Genomic DNA, 6,000 nt, shown 5'->3' on the forward strand with positions numbered 1-6,000 from the left:
TAGGATGTTTCATTTTTTAATTTTTCATCTACAAAGAAGTCTTGGAAGCTTGAGTTATTGTGCTTTGTTTTGATTCATGACAACATGTCTTGTGTTGTCATTGATGTTAACCCATCTTGTATTATTATTGATGTCACTATGTGAGGATTCTAGTATTATTGAGTTATCTGGTGAAGATGTTGAAATAATGGTGTAGTGAAAGTTTCAATATGTAGGAAAGAGTACTTATGTGTTCTAGTATTGTGGAGATGGTGAAGTGTTTCAGAAAGGATGATATAGTAGAAGTTTCAATATGAAATAAATAGTATTTATGTAGGAAAGAGTTTTTAATGTCCCAGTGGAAGAATTCCTTGCAATCCTCCACTATGTGAAGATTATGTGCTATGGTTCTTAATATGATTTTTATGTTTTGTGTATATTGAACTATCTAAATTATAGGTCCTCTATTGCTCTGTTGGAAGAGTTGGTTGGTTGGTTGTTGTTGTTGATAGTAATTCTATATGTTAGAACTAGCTTGGAGAATTCTTGGTGCCTTCTAGACATATGGATTCATGTTCTACAATTCAAAGGGCATGTTCATGTGGTTTGTGTAGAGTTATAGTTCAATTTTCAAGTGATGATTTGAGTGGCAAGAAAATTTATGATGTTCTGAGTTCTATGTTGTCAACTAATCTAGTTTCCAGTTTACTTTGGTGTTGTATCCTTCTTGTACCATATTCTTTTGGTGCGAGTTTTCTTTGGAGGATGAGTTTGGTTAGTATTTTGGGTCTTACCATGGTGTGTGTAGATCAGCATAGTGAAATTTGTATTGGAGATTTATTTTTGGGCCAACTAAATTAAAATGCTTCAATGTTTATCTAAACATTTCATTTGATGCCAACTTTCGAAGTTGTATTAGCATGTGCGATTCATTGGAAAATTTGAAAGTGGTGTTATAATTTTTTTGTTCTCTTTATCTCCTAGACTAGACAACAATAGTTGTTATTGTTTTGGGTGGCAAAATTTATTTTATATTGTCTATTCTCTTTGTGGCTGACCTATTAAAGGGTTTTAATGTTTAATCTTGTATGAGTGATGGCATGGAAGGAGCTTTAATTGAAAAGAAACAAATATTGGTGGTTTGCAAGTAGATCTAATATTGAGGATGTGTCAAAGTTAGTTTTGAGGATCTTTGAAGATAATATCTTTTGTTGACAGAGTTTTGAGATAGAGTTTGAAGTCAAATATGTTTTCCATGATCATGGTTGCCTAACATAGTGGTTAATGGATAATTTCATGATTAGGGGATCTTGTTTATTTCAATTTATCTACTCCTTTCTTTGCCAGAAGACAATGAGTCTCTTAACAACTTTATGTATCTTTCCTGAGACAATGTGTTTTAGTTTTGCAAGTCATTTGTATGTTTCCCTAAGGTTGTGTACCTTAGTCCAACAATTCCTCTCAGGAGAAGTGTGTTTCAAAGGCAACATTGTAAAAAACTATATTCATATTGTGAGTTTGAGTTTCATAGTGGTTCTTCCCTAGTTGGGTTTTCTATGTGAATCTAGTGTTCATGTGTTTGTTGTCCTTTATGGTTTCATGATTTATTATTTTTGTGACTATATGTGTGGTTCAAAGTTTGAAAATCATAAATTAAGTATTTTTTAGGTCCAGACTTATTCACCCCCCTTCTCAGTTTTATGGGGTGTTCAACAAGAAGGCATAGCACTATTGACCATTTTTATCCTAATTTAACCTCTAAGTAGAGTTACTCTCTATTTCCTTATTTTTTGCCTCTACTAGAGACCTAATATCATTTACCTTCTATTTATCCATATTTAATTACTAATTAAGTTCATTTTGGGGGTTCAATCTTATTCTCTTCATTGATTGATTCTTCTTAAAAGGTTGTCGTCTACAATCAGTATTGAAATGACCATGTCTCCTATAGTTTTTAAAGATTTCACTTGTATTTTCATATTAAATAGGTTGTAGCCATGAACCAAACTTCAATTTTAAAGTGATACTAGTAGGTAGGACTGAGTTAACAACCATGTTAACATATATCTCAACAATAATCAGCCAATATTTTTATTGGGCAACTTTATTAACAACCAAAAGATGCGTAAAAGTATTTGCAATCCCCTTAAATACTATAAGATTCTATAATTCTAATGATAAGGTAGGGATGTGGATCCAAGTAGGAGCCACTGAACCTAGATTTGTAGAGGGGTCAAAACATGTCTTCCACTTACAAAGAGACAAAAAATTCAAAATTTTTCTTCCATAGGTCCAAGGACCTCCCCTTAGAACCTCAATAGGATCATATTTAGTAACAAAGTTAAACAAAAATAGGCCATTTGGCATAGCATTGATTCTAACATTGCCTTTTAATTTTCACAATGAATCAACTCAACATCTAAATTGATCTATATTGGGTTTGAATGAAAGAAATATACCAATCAAAGAAATCCTTAGCTCAACAAGAACTATATTCATCTGTCATTGTGGACATCAACCTCTAGGCCATGTACCTTGCATGAAGACTTTGGAATGTCTAATGATCTCCCAACATCCATTTGGTGAGATATGTCACCTAGTAACTTATCCACAAAAGAAATAAGATCATCTTCTGCAAAGAAAGAGCCTAGATTGTATGACGGAGAGGCGGGGGAAAGATTTGCGAATTTTTTTCCCTTAAATCTTGACTTATGCTCTTTTTCAAATAAATACCTTTAGATTGGGAAGCCCACAAGGGTCCCGCAAAAGACTTTCCCATCTTTGACCTTGCAAGAAACAACAAAAAAAGAAGGCCATAGAAATTGCCTAAACCCTAAACCTTAGTTGTAGATCTTAATACCATTATTCATTTTTTATTTTGAAATATATTAGTGGAACAAGGAATTATGGAATTCTCTTCTCATGGTCAAATGATTTCAAGCTAGTAGGATACATTAATACTGATTGGGTAGGCAATATAGATGATAGGAAGAGCACTTTCTGATATGTTTTTAAGTTTGGATCAAGTGTAGTATCTTGGGATTCAAAGAAACAATCAATTGTCACTCTTTCATTGACTGAAGAAGAGTATGTCGCTCAGCTATAGGGATAGATTTTCAGAAAATATGGATGATCTAAAAAAGTTGAAAGACTTACAAATTAACAACAAGAGGAAACATAGATCTATTGTGACAATAAATAGGCTATAACCTTGTCAAAGAACCCATTTTTTGATAAAATGAATAAACATATTGATAAAAGGTATCATTTCATCAAAGAGTTGATCAACACTGAAGAAATATTTCTAGAACGTTGATGATTTGAAGATCAATTTACAAATATCTTTAGAAGGCACTAGGTAAAGAAATTTTTTTGGTCAAAGAGAAAACTTGGACCCATGTCATAGATGGAAGTTGTGATTAAGGGGAAGTGTTGCAATTAACCTCTAGTTGCCTCATTAATTTCTCTCCAAACCTTCCTTCCTTTCCCGCCACCTATTATCTTCTCAACTCACCATGTCCTCTCATTCACCATAGACATGACAAATTTAAATGAATTTTTTATTGCATAATTTTACCCTTAGAATTTTCCAATGCTGACATATTAACTGCATTTAATTTTTTTGGTTTGACTACTCTTTAATGGGATTATATGTTGGATGTAAACATAGGATAAAATGTAATTAATATTTTGGTTTTTGGTTTTCCTGTAGGGCATATACAAAAAGCTTAGTGTTTTTCTTATAAGTAAATAGTGAAAAAGGAGAGCAACAGTTAAAATAGTTGTAGCAATAGCAGAAAAATGGGACACCATTTTTCACTTAAATTCATGAATGCAATGAAAGAGCCACTCTATATACCATCTTTGTAATGAATGTGTGTGTATCAGTTTACTCTGCACTTATCACTTTTTTTGTTTTCTTTTCTCCTCTACCTCTCTTACTCACATTGACGTGTAATTCTGCTATTGTACTATTTCTTTGATTGTCATGTGCATTTTGTTGTATTGTTGTAATATGATTTCTTGGACTGACTATTAGTTGATTTATTTTTATTTCACATAGCCTTTTTGCTACTCTGTTTATTTTTTCTTTATTTCAATATAAAAATTAAAAATTCTTTCTTACATCAACTTTACAAATGAAACAAATATAAAAATTCATATTTATATAAATTATTAATCGATCTAAAAAGAGGCTTCCTAAGCTAGATTAAAACATTGAAGCCTAATATCCCATTCCCTAACCGTAATAATTAATTTCATAAGAAATGACAGACAATCACTTACACTCTCTCACACCAATAGTTGCACACAGCTGCATGGAGACATTGTTTAGGTACACATGGATTTTCACAATTGGAAAATGGGGTTGAAAGTTCTATAGTTGAGAATTAGGTGCAAAAGTTTTACAAAGTTTTTAGGATGATTCAGACATTGTCGAATTTCAATAGTTACAAAATGGTTAATAAAACTCCACAATTAAAAAATAGATATAAATTATCTACACTTGTTGGACTTGACACTTTCATACTAACTATAATAAATTTTCGTTCTAGGATATTTTTTTTTTGGGGCAAAGCACAAATGCATAATTTATATTATTGATAAAAATAAAATACACATATGAGAAGATATTATCAAAAAAGAGATAGATCATATTGTAGTTCAAGTTAGAGACTTCAACAAAACCACAAAGAAACTAACTCAGAGAGTATTGTTCAATCTAAGAAACTATTTGTACACCCAAAATGTTTGATTATAAACCTTGTACAAGCTACATTTTGAAAGTATATAACTATAAAGAGAGCTACAGATAATAGAAAAAATATTTATCTTAGAAAACAAAAGCCAAAAAAAACTACTCCATACAACAATCAAGGATAGCATAGGGCACTCTAAATATTTGGTGAATTCTCTCCCATCACCTCATGCCCTACACAATATTGAATGAAATTTTTCTAGATTCTATTATTTGAGCAAAATTTCATCAACATTTTGAATCACACTTCGTGGTCCATCATCATCATAAAATATTATTTTTAATCTTTTTTATTTTTTTTATTTTTTGAAACAAGGGGGTTAATTTGATAATGCTAATAAAGTATATGATACACCTCCTACAAATAAAAGTCTTTCTATCTAATATAACAATTACTTTTGAAAAATAAGGAAAACAAGATTGATAGCAACAACAAGAACAAAAAGACCTAGCAAATGATAAATAAAAAAGGAGACTCATCAACAACTGAGAGTAACCAAAATAAGGATATGATAGAAATTTTGAATGAAGCCAAGAGGAATGGGAGTAGTAGCAATGACCAACAAGATTGTGTTTGCTCCAATGACCAACCAGAGAGAACTAAAGAAGCAAAGCAAGGAACTAAGTTGAACAATAGAAAAAACCTAGAGGACTAGGAGACTGGATCTGTTAGTCAGGAGAAGGAAGAATCCATTCCGGATCAGGAGGCTGGATCAGGGAGTTAGGAGAAGGAAGAGACCATTCCAGCCCTATCACTATCAAAACTGGCTGAGGAAAACTTTTATGAATCTCAAGACCCTTTTGATACTGAGCCTTTACTTCTTTTAACCAATGGAAGCCCAAAGCCCAACCTCTGTGAAACCCCTTCTCATAGTGTGGATTTGCTAGATGGGAATCTCTGGATATTCAGATCGAGAGAAGGAAAATCGAACAAGGAGGAATTCAATGGAGGAATCTCAACTAGAAGCAAGATCAAGAAAAAGGCAGATGTTGGAAGTTAGAACAAAAAGTAGGGTAGGCCATCCCTAAAACATCAAAGGGAATAGGAAAGCTGGAAGAACTGTGTTGATGGAACACAGTGTTCCATTGAGTTAGCCCTATCCCTAGTTAAAGTATGAAGATAATATCCTGGAATATCAGAGGGCTGAAAGCCCCTCATAAGCAGGATGCATTATGGAACATCATCAGTGATCATAAACCGGATGTAGTCCTTGTTCAGGAAACCAAGATGTCTAAAGAAAAAGTTGAAAAGATTAGAATTT

The sequence above is a fragment of the Cryptomeria japonica genome, chromosome 8 (assembly GCF_030272615.1).
Source record: "Cryptomeria japonica chromosome 8, Sugi_1.0, whole genome shotgun sequence".
In the NCBI taxonomy this organism is placed as follows: domain Eukaryota; kingdom Viridiplantae; phylum Streptophyta; class Pinopsida; order Cupressales; family Cupressaceae; genus Cryptomeria; species Cryptomeria japonica.